Consider the following 23,926-nt stretch of genomic DNA (forward strand, 5'->3'; position numbering starts at 1 on the left):
CTTTTCATGCATAATCTATCTATGGATATCACTTGCCTGATTGTCACCCACCATGGGAGTCGCGCGCCGATTGTCTTTCTTCAGGATCCTTCGCATAAGAAGGCTAGGCACGGCGTCTGTGCTCAGGCCCGTCCCTGCAGCGTCGATAAATCCAGCGGCTGAGCTCTGTCTGGTGGGCCGGCCCCGTTCACGTCACATCTTGGGGTCGTTTGTGCTTGGCCTTCTCGTGCGGTAGCCTCAGGAAATCCATTCGGTGCAGGTTGTCTAACCATCTCGCAGGAACGCCACAGCCATCAAGAACCAAGACCAGGCGCAACCAGCCTTGAGGTAGGGCCTCATGAGTCCCGCGCTGGCTCACGAGTGCCCAGATACACCTCGTCTAGCCCTGTCGTGCAAGGCACGTGTCAGGGAGAGGATGTACACTCCCCGGGGGCTCTCTGCAGTAGGGAGTCCCCTCCCACGTGTCAGTGGAAGCACCATGCTCTGCGCTGGCAGTCGACACTGCCGAGGAACGGCTATGCCCGTGCAAGTACGGAAGCACTATGCTCCACGCTGGTGATAAACAACTAAGGGCGGCCCACGACCGTATCAACCTTAGGGAGCCTCCGGGCTCGGTGCGTGGCCTCATCACAATGCCTCCCCTCGGGAGAGCCGTGCGAGGGGGCTGGGCACGGGGGCTGCGCTCGGGTCACGCCCAAGCGTACGCCACCCTGCCAGGTCCCTCGAACCTGGTCGTCGCATGCCCTCCCAAGCGGAGCTAAGGTACGAAGGTCGTTTGCGCGTCAAGGGGGACTCTTGAGCATCACGACTCAGGAGCCTAACTGATCACATAGCCCCTCACTCCTTGGTCCGTCCTGGTGATCCGGTCGGCCCAATGGCGGCTGAGTATGCATGGGGTCGGGCCTTGCCGATGTAGAACACTAGACCTACTCCCAGATCTCCTTTCTATAAGCTGTTTGCATGTCAAGGGGAACTCCTGAGCATCGCGACTCAGGAGCCTAACTGATCACATAGCCCCTCACTCCTTGGTCCGTCCTGGTGATCCAGACGGGCGAACGGCGGCTGAGGTATGCGCGGGGTCGGGCCCTGCCAACGTAGAACGTAAAGCAAAAAGAAAGGAAATCACAGTATTTCAAAGCAAATATTACATGACATATTGTTCCCCTGAATTCAAACGCGAGTTTAACGCCTCCACGAGGCATGGTGCATATTGCAGAAGCTAAAATAGGAAAGGAGCCGCCGGCAGGTTGCCTCGTCATCCCCGAACGTTGCCGTCGCCTGCAAGGGATGCTTCTTCTCCAACAGTGTTTCCTTAACCTGCACCACCAGCCAGAGTTGCAGGATCGGTAGCACCGCCGGTCGGCGGCACGGGAGTGAAGGCGCGGAACTTCTTCAGCAGGGCCACCACCTAACCCCTCACAGCTGCAGCAGCGGCCTCATAATACTCGTCTTTCATAGGCTCCAGCAGCTCGTCAAGGCGGGCGCCGGGATCATGAAGGTGGAGGTGGCTAAAGACGCGCGTTAGCGCGGGTGAGGAGAGAACGCGGGCTTCTTCCTCCGCCATGGGGCTGATGCCGCTCACAACGTCCTCCAGCGCACCAACCAGATAAGGAACCAGCTGGTTGGGGCCCTCATCGTCGGCAACCAGTAGCTCCTCCAAGCCCTTCTCGTAGAGCGACTTCAGCACCGTCCAAGCCTTCTCTTCAAGGATCTTGAAGGCCGCACAATCCTCAGTCAGGACCTTCACCTTGGCGTCAAGCTCGGCCTTCTCCGCCTTCATCTTCTGCTCCAACTCCTCCAACTGGCTGCGCTCCGTGGCCTGCGCCTTCGCCAACTGCTCCAGTTTGGCGTCACAATTCTTGACGGCGTCCTCTCGGGCTTTCACCTTCTCCTCCTCCGCCTTGCGGCCTCGGGCTTCCTTCGCGTGCTCCCTCCACACGGTCTCCAGCTCGGCCGCCAGTGACCGGCAGCGGTCCTGGGCTGCCTTCAGCGCCACCTCGTGGGCGGCCACAGCCTGGACGACGGCCTCCCTGTCCTTCTCAGAGTCAGCAGCAGCTTGGCTCAGTGCCACCCGGACGGACGCGTCGGAGTGCAGCCAGCCAGAGACCAGTTCCAGGCGTCTGGCCACCAGGCGATGGTCGGTGCCCTGAAGGTTTTCTCGCAGCAGGGCCATCACAGAAAGAGACCGCTCTAGGACGTCAGGAGAGGCGGAGGAACCTAGGTTCAGCAATACGGCAGAAGGAGGAGGAAGCGGCATCGTCATCACCATGGCCTGAGAGGCCATAAGCTCCTGAGCCTCGAGGACCCTAGCGCCTGAGCCGGACGCTGGCACCTCCGAAGCCGGCGGGGCCTTAGGGGCTGACTCCTCCCAGCCTCGCGAGGATGATCGGGCTGGAGAGGCACGAGCGTCGTCACCCCCTTTACTCATGGAGAGGGGTGCGACCACAGGAGGTGATCTGGGCTCAAGTAGTACCACCTCGCCCTCCCTTCTCCTCTTCGCCATAGGCGTCGGCCTAGTTGCACAACGAAGAAGAAGACTCGGAAACAAGCAGTGGAAGCGAGAACAAGGCAGGACGAGAACACTTACTGGTCCATCGCGGCATAGTCCCTCCGCTTCATAAGCTTGAAGACAGAGAGCTTCGCAGCCCGAGGCGTGGGCGCACCAGCTCCGGGAGCAGTAGCAGGGGTAGCAGCTGGACCGGAAGCAGCTCCAGGCGGCGGCAGGGCAGGAGCATCGTCCCGGTAAAGCAGCGCCGACCTCCCCTTCATCGAAACCACGGGCGGCTCCCCCTTCTCCGGGAGGATGTTGGCCTAGCCATCGTTGTCAGGCAGGAGGCGGAGGATGTCGGCCTTGCGTAAGGGGGAGGTCTCCCCCATCCCCTCGAGGGCTGCCTCTGAGTCGCGCTCCTCGTCCTCCTCCTCCCCGTCCCTGCGGGAATCACCAGAAGACACGTCCACCGTCGTCGTTGCCATCGGGACTTCAGAGGGCGCCGGCGGCACTAGGCCGTTCCCGTCAAAGGTGGGCATGGCGGCCGCGATCACCGCCCCGTCCTTCTGAAGGAACAAAGGAGCGTCGGCACTCGGCGGATACTCTTGGTTGTCCCCGACCAAGAGGCGGAGAGCCACGGCCAGCTCCCCTTCAGACAAAGCCTCCGGACTCAGGCGAAGCTTGTCCTATCCGTCCCCGAGCGTCCACAAGGGGTGCGAGCCCGCCTAGAGAGGAGCCACCCGCAGCGTCAGGAACTCCCTCAGAAGCATGGCCCCGTCAGCTTCTCCGCCTTCGCGTTGCCTGGCCTCAGGTCGACAGTCATCCTCTCCAGCACCGCCTTCGCCCGGTCGTCCGTAAGCTTCGCATGAGACCACCCCTTGTCATACTGGGGCGTCTCCGTCGGCAGCTTCAGCCGCGGGTGGACGACTTGGCATCCATCATAATCCACTTGCTCCGGAAGCCATCAGCCTTCTTGCCGGCCTTCAAGATTACATTGGCCTTGCCAGCTGCGACGAAGTTGGCGCACCCCGTGGTGTGGCCGTCATTGATTCGGTGGAAGAAGAACTGACGCAGCAGTGCCATGGACGGCATCACCCCGACATACGCCTCGTAGTAGAAGGCAAAGATTGACAAGAGAAGAACGGAGTTGGGACGGAGGTGGAGAGCCTGTAACCCGTAGTGTTGGAGGACTGCGTAGAAGAAGTCGGAGAAGGGGGAACGAGGCCGGTGACGACGCTGCTCATCAAGAAGGGGTAGAAGGAGCTCTTCGAAGCTTCGGGTACAGCGGAGCCAGCCTGGAGCTCGGTCTTCCCCTTCTCGTTGTTTTCCCCCGCTGTCAGCAGGCGCGTGGCAGCGAGGTTCTTCGCTGAGACATTGGGCGCCTCCCGAGCCGGCTCATACCAGGCAGGCGGCGAATCAACCTTGGGCTTTCGGGGCGCCATTGGTCGGAAGCTCGGAAGGAGTTCGGAGCATATCTGGAGATGTCGGAGGTGAGGAGCGAGAGAGGGGATCTGGAGCAAGTCGAAGGAAGGCAATGAAGGCAAGCGTTACCCACACCGGCCTTTTTGTCAGCTGGGCAGTTGCCAAGGCAGCGTGGGGAAGTGAAGACATGCGCCAACAGAGGTCGTGGGCTGATGGGGCCCGCGGTGCTCCGCGCTTGCCCTTTAGCTTCGCCTCGAAGCCAAGCCCGAGCGCACCTTGGGCATGGGGGCTATTGTCGACGTTCTGGAAAAGGGAGTCCCCAGAATTGTCTGCCTGCGGCCCCATACGGCCCATCTTCACTAGCAAACATTCAAGACCCTCACGAGGGGCCAAACCTTGAGAGGCGAATGACGCAAGACCTCACGAGGCTTGCCTCGCTAGGCTGGCTCACGAGGGGCAGAGTGATCAAGGCGAGGGGCACCTCATGAGGCTTCTGTGACATAAGCCATGACAACTGGAGCTAGGCAGGCTCCAGCACGCGTAGTGTCCTTTTTTCCTCTTTGGTGCTAAAGGGGCAAGCGCAGACGAGGAGTCCTGAGGCATCAGGAAAAGGTTTCCATATTGGTGCAACAAGACCAAGACCAGTAGGACGGAGGTCACCATGGAGCCCAAGACAGTGTCACCACCAAAGCCTTTGGTAGGTGAAGACTACTTTTATCAGGATAGCTTGTACTAGTTGTCTCCCTTCGAATTTGGCCGTTGGGGGATCCCTTCCCGCTCAATATTTGGGAAGAGGACCAGGGCCTCTATAAATAGGACTAGCCACCACCATAGGGAGGCATCTGATTCGGACCTAGATTGAATCCATAGCACCCCAACCACTCAAGTTCACCAAGCACAAGAACACCTCTCCTCGCGAGGCTATTCTTCCCTTGTAACTGTTCATCCTCAGCCCAAGAGGCAATCCACCACACCACAGTGGAGTAGGGTATTACACCACAATGGTGGCCCGAACCAGTATAAATCTTGTGTCTCATGTTCTTTGGGTTCGTCAAGCTAGGCCGTGAGATCGTAGCATGTACGAGCTAGAGAGGGGGAGAGATCTTTTTGCGCACCCCAGTGTTCGAACCTCAAGGGTTTTGCCGGAAACCAAAATCTGACAAACACTACTAGCAACCCACAAGTACCAATATGAAGTTTTGAGGCAAAGGTTGAATACAAGAGATGAACTAGGGTTTGAGATGAGATGGCGTTGTTCAACATGTTGATGAAGATTGATCCTCCCACAATGAGAGGATCGTTGGTGATGACGATGGCTTCGATTTCTCCCTCCCGGAGAGAAGTTTCCCCGGCGGAATCGCTCCGTCGAAGAGCAAAAGTGCTCCTACCCAGGTTCCATCTCGAGACGGCTGTGCTTCATCCCGAAACCTTCCTTCTGATTTTTTTTCTAGGTCAGATGGCACCTTATAGCAGAAGATGGGCTTCGGAGGCCTGCTAGGTGATACGGTCTCCAACGTATCTATAATTTTTGATTGTTCCATGCTATTATATTATCTGTTTTGGATGTTTATGGGCTTTATTATACACTTTTATATTATTTTTGGGACTAACCTATTAACCCAGAGCCCGGTGCCAGTTTTTGTTTTTTTCCTTGTTTTAGAGTATCGCAGAAAAGGAAAATCAAACAGAGTCCAATTGACCTGAAACTTCACGGAACTTATTTTTGGAACGGGAGCAATCCAGAAGACTTGGGGTGTACGTAAGGGAAGCAACGAGGAAGGCACGAGGCAGGGGGTGCACCCAGCCCCCTCCCCTGAGCGCGCCCTCCACCCTCGTGGGCCCCTCATGGCCCCCCTGACGTATTTCTTCCTCCTATATATATCCATATACCCTAAAAACTTCGGGGAGCACAATAGATTGGGAGTTCCGCCGCCAGAAGCCTCCGTAGCCACCGAAAACCAATCTAGACCCATTCCGGCACCCTGTCGGAGGGGGAATCCCTCTCCGGTATCCATCTTCATCATCTCGGTGCTCTCCATGACGAGGAGGGAGTAGTTCTCCCTCGGGGCTGAGGGTATGTACCAGTAGCTATGTGTTTGATCTCTCTCTCTCTCTCATGTTCTTGAGGTGGTACGATCTTGATGTATCGCGAGCTCTGCTATTATAATTGGATCTTATGATGTTTCTCCCCCTCTACTCTCTTGTAATGGATTGAGTTTTCCCTTTGAAGTTATCTTATCGGATTGAGTCTTTAAGGATTTGAGAACACTTGATGTATGTCCTGCGTGGGATACCCGTGGTGACAATGGGGTATTCTATTGATCCACTTGATGTATGTTTTGGTGATCAACTTGCGGTTCCGCCCATGAACCTATGCATAGGGGTTGGCACACGTTTTCGTCTTGACTCTCCGGTAGAATCTTTGGGGCACTCTTTGAAGTTCTTTGTGTTGGTTTGAATAGATGAATCTGAGATTGTGTGATGCATATCGTATAATCATACCCATGGATTCTTGAGGTGACATTGGAGTATCTAGGTGACATTAGGGTTTTGGTTGATTTGTGTCTTAAGGTGTTATTCTAGTACGAACTCTATGATAGATTGAACGGAAAGAATAGCTTCATGTTATTTTACTACAGACTCTTGAATATATCGATAAGAAAGGATAACTTTGAGGTGGTTTCGTACCCTACCATAATCTCTTTGTTTGTTCTCCGCTAGTAGTGACTTTGGAGTGACTCTTTGTTGCATGTTGAGGGATAGTTATATGATCCAATTATGTTATTATTGTTGAGAGAACTTGCACTAGTGAAAGTATGAACCCTAGGCCTTGTTTCCTAGCATTGCAATACCGTTTACGCTCACTTTTATCATTAGTTACCTTGCTGTTTTTATATTTTCAGATTACAAAAACCTTTATCTATCATCCATATTGCACTTGTATCACCATCTCTTCGCCGAACTAGTGCACCTATACAATTTACCATTGTATTGGGTGTGTTGGGGACACAAGAGACTCTTTGTTATTTGGTTGCAGGGCTGCTTCAGAGAGACCATCTTCATCCTCCGCCTCCCACGGATTGATAAACCTTAGGTCATCCACTTGAGGGTAATTTGCTACTGTCCTACAAACCTCTGCACTTGGAGGCCCAACAACGTCTACAAAAAGAAGGTTGTGTAGTAGACATCAAGCTCTTTTCTAGCGCCGTTGCCGGGGAGGTTAGCGCTTAAAGGTATATCTTTAGATCTTGCAATCGAATCTTTTAGTTTCTTGTTTTATCACTAGTTTAGTCTATAAAATAAAACTACAAAAATGGAATTAAGGGTACCTCATCTGCTTCATCTTTTTAATATCTATCATGAAAATAAGAATTCTGATAATTGTGCTCAATTGCTAGAGGAAGAATGTGTTAGAATGTTTGGCACTAAATCTTTGAATGATGAGCATGATTGCAATGTTGTTAGTATGAATTCCTTGAATATCCATGATGCTAATGATATGCAAAGCCACAAGCTTGGGGAAGCTATGTTTGATGAAGATGATATTTTTTGTCCCCCAAGTTTTGATGAGCAAATTTATTTTGATGATAGCATGCCTCCTATTTATGATGATTATATTGATGAAAGTGGGTTTAGAAGAGTGTCAACTTGAGGAAGTAATGATCCCACTATTTTGGAGGATGTTGAATATTATTGTGATAATTATGAAAGTGGATTTAGAGAGGTCATGACTTTACTTAGTGATGAATCCACTATTTCAGAAGAGGTTCCAATAGATTATGAGAACAAAGTTGCTATCTATGATGATTATTGTGATGACTTGTATGCTATTAAGAATAATGATAACCATGAAACTTGTCATCATGATTTTAGTTTTCAATTGGATTATGCCTCACATGATAATTATTTTGTTGAGTTTGCTCCCACTATTATTCATGAGATTCTATGCTTGTAGATCATGAAAATAAATGCTTTATGTGCTGGTTATATTGTTGAATTCATTCATGATGCTACTGGGAATTATTATGAGGGAGGAATATATGCTTGTAGGAATTGCAATAACATCAAGTTTCCTCTCTATGTGCTTAAAGTTTTGAAGTTATGCTTGTTTTGCCTTCATATGCTAGTTGATTATTGTTCCTATAAGTTGTTTTCTCATAAAATCCCTATGCATAGGAAGTGTTTTAGACTTAAATGTGCTAGTCATATTCTTCATAATGCTCTTTTTATGTTTCAATTCTTATCTTTTATGTGAGCATCGTTGAAATCATCATACCTAGCTAGGGGCATTAAACGATAGCGCTTGTTGGGAGGCAACCCAATTTTATTTTTGTCCCTTGATTTTTGCTCCTGTTTAGTAATAAATAATTTATCTAGCCTCTGTTTAGATCTGGTTTTATGTTCTAATTAGTGTTTGTGCCAAGTAGAACCTTTGGGAAGACTTGGGGAAAGTCTTTGCGATCTTGCTGTAAAAAACAGAAACTTTAGCGCTCACAAGAATTGCTGCCATTTTTTATTGGAAAGTGATATTTAGTTCATTCTTTTTGAAGATGATTAATAGATAAATTAATCAGGTCCAAAAAGTTATTTGATAATTTTTTGGGTTCCAGAAGTTTGCGTTAGTTACAGATTACTACAGACAGTTCTGTTTTTGACAGATTCTGTTTTTCGTGTGTTGTTTGCTTATTTTAATGAATCTATGGCTAGTAAAATAGTTTATAAACCATAGAGAAGTTGTAATACAGTAGATTTACCACCAATATAAATAAATAATAAGTTCATTACAGTACCTTGAAGTAGTGTTTTGTTTTCTTTCGCTAACGGAGCTTACGAGTTTTCTGTTATGTTTTGTGTTGTGAAGTTTTCAAGTTTTGGGTAAAGATTCGATGGACTATGGAATAAGGAGTGGCAAGAGCCTAAGATTGGGGATTCCCAAGGAACCCCAAGGTAATATTCAAGGACAACCAAGAGCCTAAGCTTGGGGATGCCCCGGAAGGCATCCCCTCTTTTGTCTACTTCCATCGGTAACTTTACTTGGAGCTATATTTTTATTCACCACATGATATGTGTTTTTCTTGGAGCGTCATTTTATTTTATTTAGTTTTGCTTGATGTTTGAATAAAATACCAATATCTGAAATTCTTAAATGTTAGAGAGTCTTCACATAGTTGCATAATTATTCTACTACTCATTGATCTTCACTTATATCTTTCAGAGTAGTTTGTCATTGCTCTAGTGCTTCACTTATATCCTTTTAGAGCACGGTGGTTGTTTTATTTTATAGAAATAATTGATCTCTCATGCTTCACTTATATTATTTTGAGAGTCCTTTGGAATAGCATGGTATTTTGCTTTGGTTATGAAACTATTCCTAATATGATGGGCCTCCAAGATGGATATAATAAAAACTTTCATATAGAGTGCATTAAATACTAAGAGAAGTTTGATGCTTGATGATTGTTTTGAGACATTGAGGTAGTGATATCAAAGTTGTGCTAGTAGAGTAGTTGTGAACTTGAAAAATACTTGTGTTGAAGTTTGCAAGTCCCGTAGCATGCACGTACGGTAAACGTTGTGTAAGAAATTTGAAACATGAGGTGTTATTTGATTGTCTTCCTTATGAGTGGCGGCCGGGGACGAGCGATGGTCTTTTCCTACCAATCTATCCCCCTAGGAGCATGCGTGTAATACTTGGTTTTTGATGACTTGTATATTTTTGCAATAAGTATGTGAGTTCTTTATGACTAATGTTGAGTCCATGGATTATACGCACTCTTACCCTTCCATCATTACTAGCCTCTTCGGTACCGTGCATTGCCCTTTCTCACATTGAGAGTTGGTGCAAACTTCGCCGGTGCATCCAAACCCCGTGATATGATACGCTCTTCACACATAAACCTCCTTATATCTTCCTCAAAACAGCCACCATACCTACCTATTATGGCATTTCCATAGCCATTCCGAGATATATTGCCATGCAACTTTCCACCGTTCCGTTTATCATGACACATTCATCATTTTCATATTGCTTAGCATGATCATGTAGTTGACATAGTATTTGTGGCAAAGCCACCGTTCATAATTCTTTCATACATGTCACTCTTGGTTCATTGCATATCCCGGTACACCGCGAGGCATTCATATAGAGTCATCTTTGTTCTAGTATCGAGTTGTAATCATTGAGTTGTAAATAAATAGAAGTGTGATGATCATCATTTTCTAGAGCATTGTCCCAAGTGAGGAAAAAAAAAGAAAGGCCATAAAAAATAGAAGGCCCAAAAAATTAAAAATAAATAAATAAATAAAAATATGAGAGAAAAAGAGAGAAGGGACAATGTTACTATCCTTTTACCACACTTGTGCTTCAAAGTAGCACCAAGATCTTCTTGATAGAGAGTCTCTTATGTTGTCACTTTCATATACTAGTGAGAAATTTTCATTATAGAACTTGGCTTGTATATTCCAACAATGGGCCTCCTCAAGTGCCCTAGGTCTTCGTGAGCAAGCAAGTTGGATGCACACCCACTTAGTTCTTTTGTTGAGCTTTCATACATTTATAGCTCTAGTGCATCCGTTGCATGGCAATCCCTACTCCTTGCATTGACATCAATTGATGGGCATCTCCCTAGCCCATTGATTAGATGCGTCGATGTGAGACTTTGTTCTTTTTGTCTTCTCCACATAACCCACTCATTATATTCTATTCCACCCATAGTTCTATATCCATGGCTCACGCTCATGTATTGCGTGAAAGTTGAAAAAAGTTTGAGATTACTAAAGTATGAAACAATTGCTTGGCTTGTCATCGGGGTTGTGCATGATGAGAGCATTCTTGTGCGACGAGAATGGAGCATGACCAAACTATATGATTTTGTAGGGATGAACATTCTTTGGCCATGTTATTTTGAGAAGACATGATTGCTTAGTTAGTATGCTTGAAGTATTATTATTTTTATGTCAATATTAAACTTTTGTCTTGAATCTTATCGATCTGAATGTTCTTGCTACAATAAAGAGAAATACATGATGAATATGTTAGGTAGCATTCCACATCAAAAATTCTGTTTTTATCATTTACCTACTCGAGGACGAGCAGGAATTAAGCTTGGGGATGCTGATACGTCTCCAACGTATCTATAATTTTTGATTGTTCAATGCTATTATATTATCTGTTTTGGATGTTTATGGGCTTTATTATACACTTTTATATTTTTTGGGGACTAACCTATTAACCCAGAGCCCAGTGCTAGTTTCTGATTTTTTTTCTTGTTTTAGAGTATCGCGGAAAAGGAAAATCAAACGGAGTCCAATTGACCTGAAACTTCACGGAACTTATATTTGCACCATAAGAAGCCCATGGAGTATCGGATATGGACCAGGAGAGTCCCAGGCTGCCCACGAGGGTGGGGGCGCCTCCACCCCCCTGGGCGCGCCCCCCTGCCTCGTGGACAGCCCGGAGGTCCACCGACGTACTTCTTCCTCCTGTATATACCCATATATCCTAAAAACTTCGGGGAGCACAATAGGTCGGGAGTTCCGCCGCAAGAAGCCTCCGTAGCCATCAAAAACCAATCTAGACCCATTCCGGCACCCTTCCGGAGGGGAAAATCCCTCTCCGGTGGCCATCTTCATCATCCCGGTTCTCTCCATGACGAGGAGGGAGTTGTTCTCCCTCGGCGCTGAGGGTATGTAACAGTAGCTATGTGTTTGATCTCTCTCTCTCGTGTTCTTGAGGTGGTACGATCTTGATGTATCGCGAGCTTTGGTATTATTGTTGGATCTTATGATGTTTCTCCCCCTCTACTCTCTTGTGATGAATTGAGTTTTCCCTTTGAAGTTAACTTATCGGATTGAGTTTTTAAGGATTTGAGAACACTTGATGTATGTCTTGCGTGGGATACCCGTGGTGACAATGGGGTATTCTATTGATCCACTTGATGTATGTTTTGGTGATCAACTTGCGGGTTCGCCATGAACCTATGCATAGGGGTTGGCACACGTTTTCATCTTGACTCTCCGATAGAAACTTTGGGGCACTCTTTGAAGTACTTTGTTGGTTTGAATAGATGAATCTGAGATTGTGTGATGCATATCGTATAATCATACCCACGGATACTTGAGGTGACATTGGAGTATCTAGGTGACATTAGGGTTTTGGTTGATTTGTGTCTTAAGGTGTTATTCTAGTACGAACTCTAGGATAGATTGAACGGAAAGAATAGCCTTCGTGTTATTTTACTACGGACTCTTGAATATATCGATCAGAAAGAATAACTTTGAGGTGGTTTCGTACCCTACAATAATCTCTTCGTTTGTTCTCCGCTATTAGTGACTTTGGAGTGACTCTTTGTTGCATGTTGAGGGATAGTTTTATGTTATTATTGTTGAGAGAACTTGCACTAGTGAAAGTATGAACCCTAGGCCTTGTTTCAACGCATTGCAATACCTGCTCACTTTTATCATTAGTTACCTTGCTGTTTTATATTTTCAGATTACAAAAACCTATATCTACCATCCATATTGCACTTGTATCACCATCTCTTTGCCGAACTAGTGCACCTATACAATTTACCATTGTATTGGGTGTGTTGGGGACACAAGAGACTCTTTGTTATTTGGTTGCAGGTGCTTTGAGAGAGACCATCTTCATCTACGCCTCCTACGGATTGATAAACCTTAGGTCATCCACTTGAGGGAAATTTGCTCCTGTCCAACAAACCTCTGCACTTGGAGGCACAACAATGTCTACAAGAAAAATGTTGTGTAGTAGACATCACCAAAGTAGCACCATGATCTTTATGATAGAGAGTCTCTTGTTTTGTCATTTTCATATACTAGTGGGAATTTTTCATTATAGAACTTGGCTTGTATATTCCAACAATGGGCCTCCTCAAGTGCCCTAGGTCTTCGTGAGCAAGCAAGTTGGATGCACACCCACTTAGTTTCTTTTGTTGAGCTTTCATACATTTATAGCTCTAGTGCATCCGTTGCATGGCAATCCCTACTCCTTGCATTGACATTAATTGATGGGCATCTCCCTAGCCCATTGATTAGCCGCGTCGATGTGAGATATTCTCCTTTTTTGTCTTCTCCACATAACCCCCTTCATTATATTCTGTTCCACCCATAGTGCTATATCCATGGCTCATGCTCATGTATTGCGTGAAAGTTGAAAAAAGTTTGAGATTACTAAAGTATGAAACAATTGCTTGGCTTGTCATCGGGGTTGTGCATGATGAGAGCATTCTTGTGTGACGAAAATGGAGCATGGCTAAACTATATGATTTTGTAGGGATGAACTTTCTTTGGCCATGTTATTTTGAGAAGGCATAATTGCTTAGTTAGTATGCTTGAAGTATTATTATTTCTATGTCAATATTAAACTTTTATCTTGAATCTTTCGAATCTGAATATTCATGCCACAATTAAGAAGAATTACATTGAAATTATGCCTAGTAGCATTCCACATCAAAATTTCTGTTTTTATCATTTACATACTCGAGGACGAGCAGGAATTAAGCTTGGGGATGCTTGATACGTCTCCAACCTATCTATAATTTTTGATTGTTCCATGATATTGAATTATCTATTTTGGATGTTTATGGGCTTTATTATACACTTTTGTATTAGTTTTGGAACTAACCTATTAACTGGAGGCCCATCCCAAATTGCTGTTTTCTTGCCTATTTCAGTGTTTCAAAGAAAAGGAATATCAAATGGAGTCCAAATGGAATGAAACCTTCAGGAGAGTTATTTTTGGAACGGAAGCAATCTAGGAGACTTGGAGTAGACGACAGGGAAGCTTCGAGGAAGCCACGAGGCAGGGAGGCGCGCCCTACCCCTGGGCACACCCCCACCCTCGTGGGCCCCTCGTGGCTCCCCTGACCGACTTCTTTTGCCTATATATATCAATATACCCTAAAACATCAGAGAACAGAATAGATTGGGAGTTCCGCCGCCAGAAGCCTCCGTAGCCATCGAAAACCAATCTAGACCCATTTCGGCACTCTGCCGGAGGGGGGAATCCCTCTCCGGTGGCCATCTTCATCATCCCGGCGCTCTCCATGACGAGGAGGGAGTAGTTCACCCTCGGGGCTGAGGGTATGTACCAGTAGCTATGTGTTCGATCTCCCTCTCTCGTGTTCTTGAGTCGGCACGATCTTGATGTATCGCGAGCTTTGCTATTATATTTGGATCTTATGATGTTTCTCCCCTCTACTCTCTTGTGATGAATTGAGTTTTCCCTTTGAAGTTATCTTATCAGATTGAGTCTTTAAGGATTTGAGAACACTTGATGTATGTCTTGCATGTGCGTGGTGACAATGGGATATCACGTGATCCACTTGATGTATGTTTTGGTGATCAACTTGCGAGTTCCGTGACCTCGCGAACTTATGCATAGGGGTTGGCACACGTTTTCCTCTTGACTCTCCGGTAGAATCTTTGGGGCACTCTTTGAAGTTCTTTGTGTTGGTTGAATAGATGAATATGAGATTGTGTGATGCATATCGTATAATCATACCCACGGATACTTGAGGTGACATTGGAGTATCTAGGTGACATTAGGGTTTTGGTTGATTTTTGTCTTAAGGTGTTATTCAAGTACGAACTCTATGATAGATTGATCAGAAAGAATAACTTTGAGGTGGTTTCGTACCCTACCATAATCTCTTCATTTGTTCTATGCTATTAGTGACTTTGGATTGACTCTTTGTTGCATGTTGAGGGATAGTTATATGATCCAACTATGTTATTATTGTTGGGAGAACTTGCACTAGTGAAAGTATGAACCCTAGGCCTTGTTTCAACGCATTGCAATACCGTTTGTGCTCACTTTTATCATTAGTTACCTTCTGTTTTTATATTTTCAGATTACAAAAACATATATGTACCATCCATATTGCACTTGTATCACCATCTCTTCGCCGAACTAGTGCACCTATACAATTTACCATTGTATTGGGTGTGTTGGGGACACAAGAGACTCTTTGTTATTTGGTTGCAGGGTTGTTCGAGAGAGACCATCTTCAACCTACGCCTCCCACGGATTGACAAACCTTAGGTCATCCACTTGAGGGAAATTTTCTACTGTCCTACAAACCTCTGCACTCGGAGGCCCAACAACGTCTACAAGAAGAAGGTTGTGTAGTATACATCATTAGTTTACATTGAGTATGACTTGATTGGATCTCTTTTACCATGAATTACAATGTCTAATCAGTCCTTGATCTTTAAAGGTGCTCTGCATTTCTGTTTTGCAGTCTCAGAAAGGGCTAGCGAGATACCATCTTGTTATATCATATTATGATTGTTTTGAGGAAGTGTTGTCATCCGAGATTTGTTATTATTGCTCGCTAGTTGATTATGCCATTGATATGAGTAAACATGAGACCTAAATGTCATTGTGAATATGGTTAGTTCATAATCTTTGCTGAAAACTTGAATGATGGCTTTACATATTTACAACAACAAGAGCAAACAGAGTTTCTAAAAGTTTTCTTTATCACTTTCAGTTTATCAACTAAATTGCTTGAGGACAAGCAAAGGTTTAAGCTTGGGGGAGTTGATACGTCTCCGTCGTATCTACATTTACAAACACTTTTGCCCTTGTTTTGGACTCTAACTTGCATGGTTTGAATGGAACTAACCCGGACTGACGATGTTTTCTGCAGAATTGCCATGGTGTTATTTTTGTGTGCAGAAATAAAAGTTCTCGGAATGACCTGAAAATCAATGGAGATTATTTTTGGAATATATAAAAGATACTAGAAGAAGAATCCACGTCAGGGGCCCACACCCTGTCCACGAGGGTGGGGGCGCACCTACCCCCTTGGGCGTGCCCCCTGCCTCGTGGGCCCCCTGACGCTCCACCGACCTCAACTCCAACTCCATATATTCGTGTTCGGGGATAAAAAAATCAAAGAGAAGGATTCATCACGTTTTACGATACGGAGCCGCCGCCAAGCCCTAAACTCTCTCGGGAGGGCTGATCTGGAGTCCGTTCGGGGCTCCGGAGAGGGGAATCCGTTGCCATCGTCATTATCAACCTTCCCCCATCACCAATTTCATGATGCTCACCGCCATGCATGAGTAATTCCATCATAGGCTTGCTGGAGGTGATGGGTTGGATGAGATTTATCATGTAATCGAGTTAGTTTTGTTAGGGTTTGATCCCTAGTATCCACTATGTTCTGAGATTGATGTTGCTTTGACTTTGCTATGCTTAATGCTTGTTACTAGGGCCCGAGTGCCATGATTTCAGATCTGAACCTATTATGTTTTCATGAATATATGTGAGTTCTTGATCCTATCTTGCATGTCTATAGTCACCTATTATGTGTTATGATCCGTTAACCCCGAAGTGACAATAATCGGGATACTCACCGGTGATGACCATAGTTTGAGGAGTTCATGTATTCACTATGTGTTAATGCTTTGGTCCGGTACTCTATTAAGAGGAGGCCTTAATATCCCTTAGTTTCCAATAGGACCCCGGTGCCACGGGAGGGTAGGACAAAAGATGTCATGCAAGTTCTTTTCCATAAGCACGTGTGACTATATTCGGAATACATGCCTACATTACATTGATGAACTAGAGCTAGTTCTGTGCCACCCTATGTTATAACTGTTGCATGATTGATCGCATACGACATAATTATCCATCATTGGTCCATTGCCTACGAGCTTTTCCTATATTGTTCTTTTCTTATTTACTTTTCCGTTGCTACTGTTACAATCACTATAAAACCAAAAATATTACTTTTGCTACCATTACCACCATTATCATATTACTTTGATACTAAACACTTTGCTGCAGATATTAAGTTTCTAGGTGTGGTTGAATTGAAAACTCAGCTGCTAATACTTGAGAATATTCTTTGGCTCCGCTTGTGTCGAATCAATAAATTTGGGTTGAATACTCTACCCTCGAAAACTGTTGTGATCCCCTATACTTGTGGGTTATCAAGAATGCTGTAGACTTTAAATGACAGCCTGCTTGCGATCCTTCAAAATGACCATATCTCCATTAGACCCAAACGAGTAGCCCCCAAGGGTCGGCTTAAGATGAAGGAGTTTAAATCCGAATATGTAGCCCCCATGAGCCGTCTTTAATTTGAAAAATCGAGCAGGGTCATTAAGGATTTGTCTTGAAAAAGAATAACCTACATTAGCCCCCAAGTGCCAAGTAGATTTCTTGTAATGTGCTTGAGACTTCAATAGAATAATTATCATGACTCCTAAGTGTTGCTTGATTTATCTTTTGCAGGCTGAATTAAGTATGAAGGAATCTCACGTAATCGATCTACGGAAGAACATCACCTTACAACAATTAGAGACATCAAAGGCCAAATCGGAACTGAAAGCCGCCTTGGAGGTATCTGAAAAATTGAAGACGGACTTCAACACACAGAGAACCAACTGGGAAAACGAGAAGGCAGCTCTTTTGGAGAGAGCTAAATATGTTGAAGCTGCTCTTAAGACGGTGACGGAGGAGCTTTCCGGGTTAAAATGACATGTAAATCAGATGACATCCACCATCTTTGGTAAGTGACCTTGCATTGTAATTTTGCCTCATTAGATTACTTTAAACCACCTCGCGACTTACCATTTTTTATGTAACCAGGCCCCAGAAGCTTCAACCTTGGACAAGATATGTTGGTGAAGCTGAAGGCGACTTACACCTTGGTTGAACAGCCATATACCGGTTCTTAGCGAACTATAGCAGCCATGTCCCACACTAAACAACCACCCGCTCATATCAGGGAAGTACTGGACAAACTGTCAGTCATACCCCAAAGGGTGGAGGAGATAAATCAGCCGTCTGCCAGAGCTGGTGCCATCACCACCCTGAACCGGGCCAAAGCGTGGCAAGCAGAGCTAGACCCGGAGGAGATGGCTACTGGTTGTTCAAGCTTCAAAGAAGACGGGTCTCCCTTTGATGCAGATGACTTTGCCAAATGTGTAAGAGAGATGCGTCCCTTCGCGAGCAAACTGGCAGAAGAAACTGATCTATCCAAATATCAGGCGGCTTATACAGTTGAGAATGCAAGAGTGAAGGCGCCGGTTTATGAAGTTATGGATCTTATTCTGCCAACACGTAAGCACACTTTTGCTCCTTATATTGATCCATCCACACTCATAGATGATGGAGCTGTATTCAAGGCTGTAACTGGCATCAATTGGACATCACTTAATTTCCTGCCAATGGATGATGAATAAGAAGAAGAACCGGTGCAGGATAACCCGGAGTCTTCCACACGCCAAGCCGACAACAACTTACCCAAGGGGCGGATCTTGAACCGCAGCATTACGTTTCTCTTCTAAAAAATATCTTAATCATTTAGGCTTTTGAAAAAGCTTTGTAATAGGCTAGTTAAAACAACGATCTGTCAAGACATCGAGCATGTTTAGCCTTAAGACTGTTGAAAAATGTTTATGTGCTACCAACGAGCTTGCAGAGATTATCATATTGTTTTTCAATGTTCCTGCGATACATCTCCAACGTATCTATAATTTATGAAGTATTCATGTTGTTATTTTATCATTCTTGGGTGTTTTACAATCATTTTATAGCCACTTTATATCATTTTTTGGGACTAACCTATTGACCCAGTGCCCAATGCCAGTTGTTGTTATTTGCTTGTTTTTTACATCGCAGAAAATCAATATCAAATGGAGTCCAACCACCGCGAAACTTTTGTGGAATTTTTATGGGACAGAAGACTCCCGATGGGCCAAAGCAGCACCTGGGGGTGCACCGAGGGGGGCACAACCTACCAGGGCATGCCAGGGCCCCCTGGCGCGCCCAGGTGGGTTGTGCCCACCTCGGTGGCCTTCTGTACCCCTTCTTTGCACTATAAATTCCCAAATATTCCGAAACCCTTGGGGGTTAACCTAGATCAGAAGTTCCGCCACTGCAGGGGCTCCGTAGCCACCGAAAACCAATTTAGACCCGTTCTGGCACCCTGCCGGAGGGGGGAATCATCTCCGGTGGTCATCTTCATCATCCCGGCGACCACCACGATGAGGAGGTAGTAGTCCACCCTCGGGGCCGAGGGTTTGTACCAGTAGCTATGTGTTTAATATCTCTCTCTCTCTCTCTTGTGTTCTTGAGATGTCACGATCTTGATGTATCGTGGGCTTTGTTAATATAGTTGGATCATATGGTGTTTTCCCCTCTCTATCTTGTTGAGATGAATTGAGTTTTTCCCTTTGAGATCTCGTTATCATCGGATTGAATACTTTTATGGATTTGAGAACACTTGATATATGTCTTGCAATTGAATACTCATGGTGACAATGGGGTATCGTATTGATTCACTTGATATATGTTTTGGCACTCAACTTGCAGATTCCCGCGGTGACATTGGGGTAATATATGCAGAGGGGTTGATGCACGTTCTTGTCCTTGTTTCTTCGGTAGAAATCTTAGGGCACTCTTTGTAGTTCTTTGTGTGGATTGATTATTATGAATATGAATATGCTTTGGTGTTATTCTAGTACAAACTCTAGGAATGACGGAAACAATAGCTTTGTGTTATTTTAGTACAAACTCTTGAATAGATCGATCGGAAAGAATAGCTTTGAGGTGGCTTCATACCCAACAATCAATTCCTATCTTTTGTTCTCCGCTAATAGGAACTCGGGAGTGATTCTTTGTTACACTCTGAGGGATAATCATATGATCCAACTATGTTAGCATTGTTGAGAGATTGCACTAGCGAAAGTATGAACCCTAGGCCTTGTTTTTAAGCACTGAAATACTGTTTTTGTGCTAATTTACTATTTGCTACCTTGCTGTTTTTATTTATTCAGATTATAAAAATATATTTCTACCATCAATATTACACTTTTATCATCATCTCTTCGCTGAACTAGTGCACCTATACAATTTGCCATTGTATTGGGTGTGTTGGGGACACGAGATATTTCTTGTATTTGGTTGCAGGGTGGTTTGAGAGAGACCATCTTCATCCTACACCTCTCACAGATTCATAAACCTTAGGTCATCCACTTGAGGGAAAATTGCTACTGTCCTACAAAACTCAGCGCTTGGAGGCCCAACACATGTCTACAAGAATAAAGTTGCGTAGTAGACATCAAGCTCTTTTCTGGCGCCGTTGGCGGGGAGGTGAGTGTATGAAGGTATATCTTTAGATCTTGCAATCAAATCTTTTAGTTTCTTGTTTTATCACTAGTTTGGTTTATAAAAGAAAACTACAAAAAATGGAATTGAGGTTGCATCATATTATTGATCATCTTTATATATCTTTCTTGAAAATGATGGTTCAGAAAATTGTGCTCAATTGTTAGAAGAAGAAGTCAATATAATGTTTGGCACAAAATATTTGAATGATGAGCATGATTGCAATGTTGTTAGTATGAATTCTTTGAATATCCATGATGCTAATGATATGAAAAGCTAAAAGCTTGGGGATGCTATGTTTGATGAAGATGATATTTTTTGTCCCCCAAGCTTTGATGTGCAAATTTATTATGATGAAAGCATGCCTCCTATTTATGATGATTATATTGATGAAAGTGGGTTTGGAAGAGTGTAAACTTTAGGAGGTAATGATCCCACTATTTTGGAGTGTGTTGAATCTTATTGTGATAATTATGAAAGTGGATTTGGAGAGGTCATGACTTTATTTAGTGATGAATCCACTATTTTGGAGGCTGCAATTGATTATGACAACAAATTTGCTATCTATGATGATTATAGTGATGACATGTATTCTATAAAGAATAATGATAACCATGAAACTTGTCATCATGATTTTAATTTTCAATCCTATGATAGTTATATTGTTGAGTTTGCTCCCACTATTATTCATGACAATAAATTTGCTTATGTGGAGAGTGAGAAAATTTATATGCTTAAGTATCATGAAAATAATGCTTTATGTGATAGATATTTTGTTGAATTCATTCATGATGCTACTGAAAATTATTATGAGAGGGGAACACATGATTTTACATATTGCAATAATATCAATTTTCCTCTGTTTATGTTGAAAGTTTTGAAGTTATGCATGTTTTGCCTTCCTATGCTAGTTGATTCTTGTTCCCATAAGTTGTTTGCTCACAAAATCCCTATGAATAGGAAGTGGGTTAGGCTTAAATGTGCTAGTCATATGCTTCATGATGCTCTCTTCATGTTTCAATTCTTATCTTTTATGCAAGCATCATTGAAATTATCATGCCCAGCTAAAAGGCATTAAAGAAAAGAGCTTGTTGGGAGACAACACAACACTTTTACCTACTGTTTTTGCGTGTTCAGATGATTAGGCTACTGTATTAATCATGTTTTATTTCTTTTGTTTCAATAAAGTGCCAAGTAAAGCCTTTGGGATCATGTTGGGTGATAGTTGATTTAATCTTGCTGAAAAATAAAAACTTTTGCGCTCAGGAAAACAATTCTCATTTTTAACATAAGCCTGATAAAATGCTGATTCTTTTTGCAGAAGATTAATCGGCAAATTTCTCAGGTTTTCCTAAATTTTCAGAATTTTGGATTGGCAGAAGTATGGTTTGAGTACAGATTACTACAGACTGTTTTGTTTTTGACAGATTCTGTTTTCAATGCATAGTTTGCTTGTTTTCTAGTTTCTATGGATTATATTGCTCAATATAAATTGTGGAAATGATATCCTACTGTAGGCATTGTGTGTAAACAATTATGAATCTTGTCTTTGGCAGTACCAAAAGTGGATTGGTTTGCTCTTTATCATACTAACCTATCTCACAAAGTTCCGTTAAGTTTCGTGTGAATGAAGTTTTCAAGTTTTGGGTGAGATATTGATATGAGGAGAATAAGGAGTGACAAGAAACTAAGCTTGGGGATGCCCAAGGAACCCCCAAGTAAATATTCAAGGAAGATCCAAGAAACTAAGCTTGGGGATGCCCCGGAAGGCATCCCCTCTTTCGTCTCCAACATTTTTGGTGACCTCACTTGGAGCTATGTTTCTATTCGTCACATGATATGAGTTTTGCTTGCAGTGTCAATTTGTTTTGTTAGTATTTTCTTGCTTTTATTTATAATAATGTTTTGCATCTTTTATTTCAATAAAAGTGGCAATGATAGCCTTTGCCATGCTTATATTGCAAGTATACATGTTGCTGTTTGAAGACAGAAAGTTTACCGCTGATGCAAAAATTCCCTAGAAAATTCAGAATCTGATAAAATGTTGAAACTTTTTGAAAAATGATCTCCGATAAATTTTATACAGTGTGGTAAATTTTCATAATTTTAGGAGTTAAATAAGTATTGACACTCTTGCATTCTTTGTGGACTGTACTGTTTTGGCAGATTGCTGTTATGTTTGCATTGTTTGCATATGTTTGCTTGTTTAATGATTCTATTTGAGGATAGGAGTATTAAATATGCAGAGGAATTTAGTATGCAATGTTGAATAATAATTTTAGTGATTTTCTACAGTAGAGAATGATAAGGTTTTTGCATTGGTTTATACTAACTTATCTCACGAGTTCTTGTTGAGTTTTGTGTGGATGAAGCTTTTGAGATTTAGGAAAACTGTGATATGAGAGGAATTAAGGAGACACAAAATCTCAAGCTTGGGGATGCCCAAGGCATCCCAAGATAATATTTCAAGAAGTCTCAAGCATCTAAGCTTGGGGATGCCCTGGTAGGCATCCCACCTTTTTTCTTCAACAATTATCGGTTAGTATCGGTTGAGCCTAAGTTTTTGCTTCTTCACATTAGTTGTGCTATTGTTGGAATATCATTTTATTTTGTTTTTCTTGCTATTTTAATAAAATACTTAGATCTGAAAGTTTTTAAATAAAATAGAGTCCTCAAATAGTTGCCAAGGAGGCTAAGTAAGCGACATTCATGCCCCGTTAACGAAGCTCTTTCCTATGTCATTTAGTCTTCTGCTTCACTTATATCCTATGAGTAAATTGTTTAATAAAGTGAATATCATGAAGTTGAAATCATATCATGCCTAATGGTAGCTTCACATTGGGTTTAGAAAGTGAAATCTTTTGAGGCTTGACAATCACAATATTGGTCATACAAGCAATTCACAAATAATTAGTATAAGGAAGAGAACTTTCACATATAAATAAACTATCATGGAAATCTTTTGTGATTGTGAGCCCCCATCAAGATATTATATGCCAAAATTGTTGATGTTGTACAAGGAAGAAAACGTAATGGTTCATGTTTGTTCATATTCACATAGAAGTTATATTGTCATAGATCCTTCAACATCTGGTGCTTGCCCCCCGTCTTTGCTAGCCAAAAATTCCGCACCAAGTAGAGATACTACTTGTGCATCCAAAAACCCTTAAACTCAAATCTTATTTTCAAGAGTCCACCATACCTACCTAAGGATTGAGAAAGATCCTTCAAGTAAGTTGTCATCGGTGCAATAAGGCAATAAAATTTCTTCTAAAAGTGTGAGATCATTTAGTGTAAGAGAAAATTGAGCGTTGTACGAACTTGTGATGGCAAAGTAATAAAAGCGACGGACTGCATAAAAAAGGTTGCTATCATAAGGGACAATATAGCGTGACGTTCTTTTGCACTAAGGGATTGAGCATACAAACAAATAAGCGCATGTCAACCCCTGCTTCCCTCTGTGAAGGGCCTATCTTTTACTTTTCGGTATTTACTTTAATGCAAAGAGTCAAAGTATTTCTCTCTATTCCTTTTTATTTTTCTATTTTGGCAAGAATCATGTGGCGAGGAAAGATCTAGGCACATATGTCTAGTTGAATATGGGTAGCATGAGTTATTTTTGTTGACATCACCCTTGAGGTGAATATGTTGGGTGGCAAAACAATAAGCCCCTATCTATCTATGTGTCCGGTTGAAACGTTTTGCTCATGTGTACAAGGTGAGTGTTAGCAATCATAGAAGACTATATGATGGTTGAGTATGTGGAGCTCTTACTTAAACTCCGTTGAATAAGTTGAATTGCGATTGCTTGGTGACTAAGAACAAAGGTTGTTGAGTTTCATGAGAATTCATTGTTTGGACCTTAACAT

The sequence above is a fragment of the Triticum urartu genome, chromosome 4 (assembly GCF_003073215.2).
Source record: "Triticum urartu cultivar G1812 chromosome 4, Tu2.1, whole genome shotgun sequence".
Classification (NCBI taxonomy): Eukaryota; Viridiplantae; Streptophyta; class Magnoliopsida; order Poales; family Poaceae; genus Triticum; species Triticum urartu.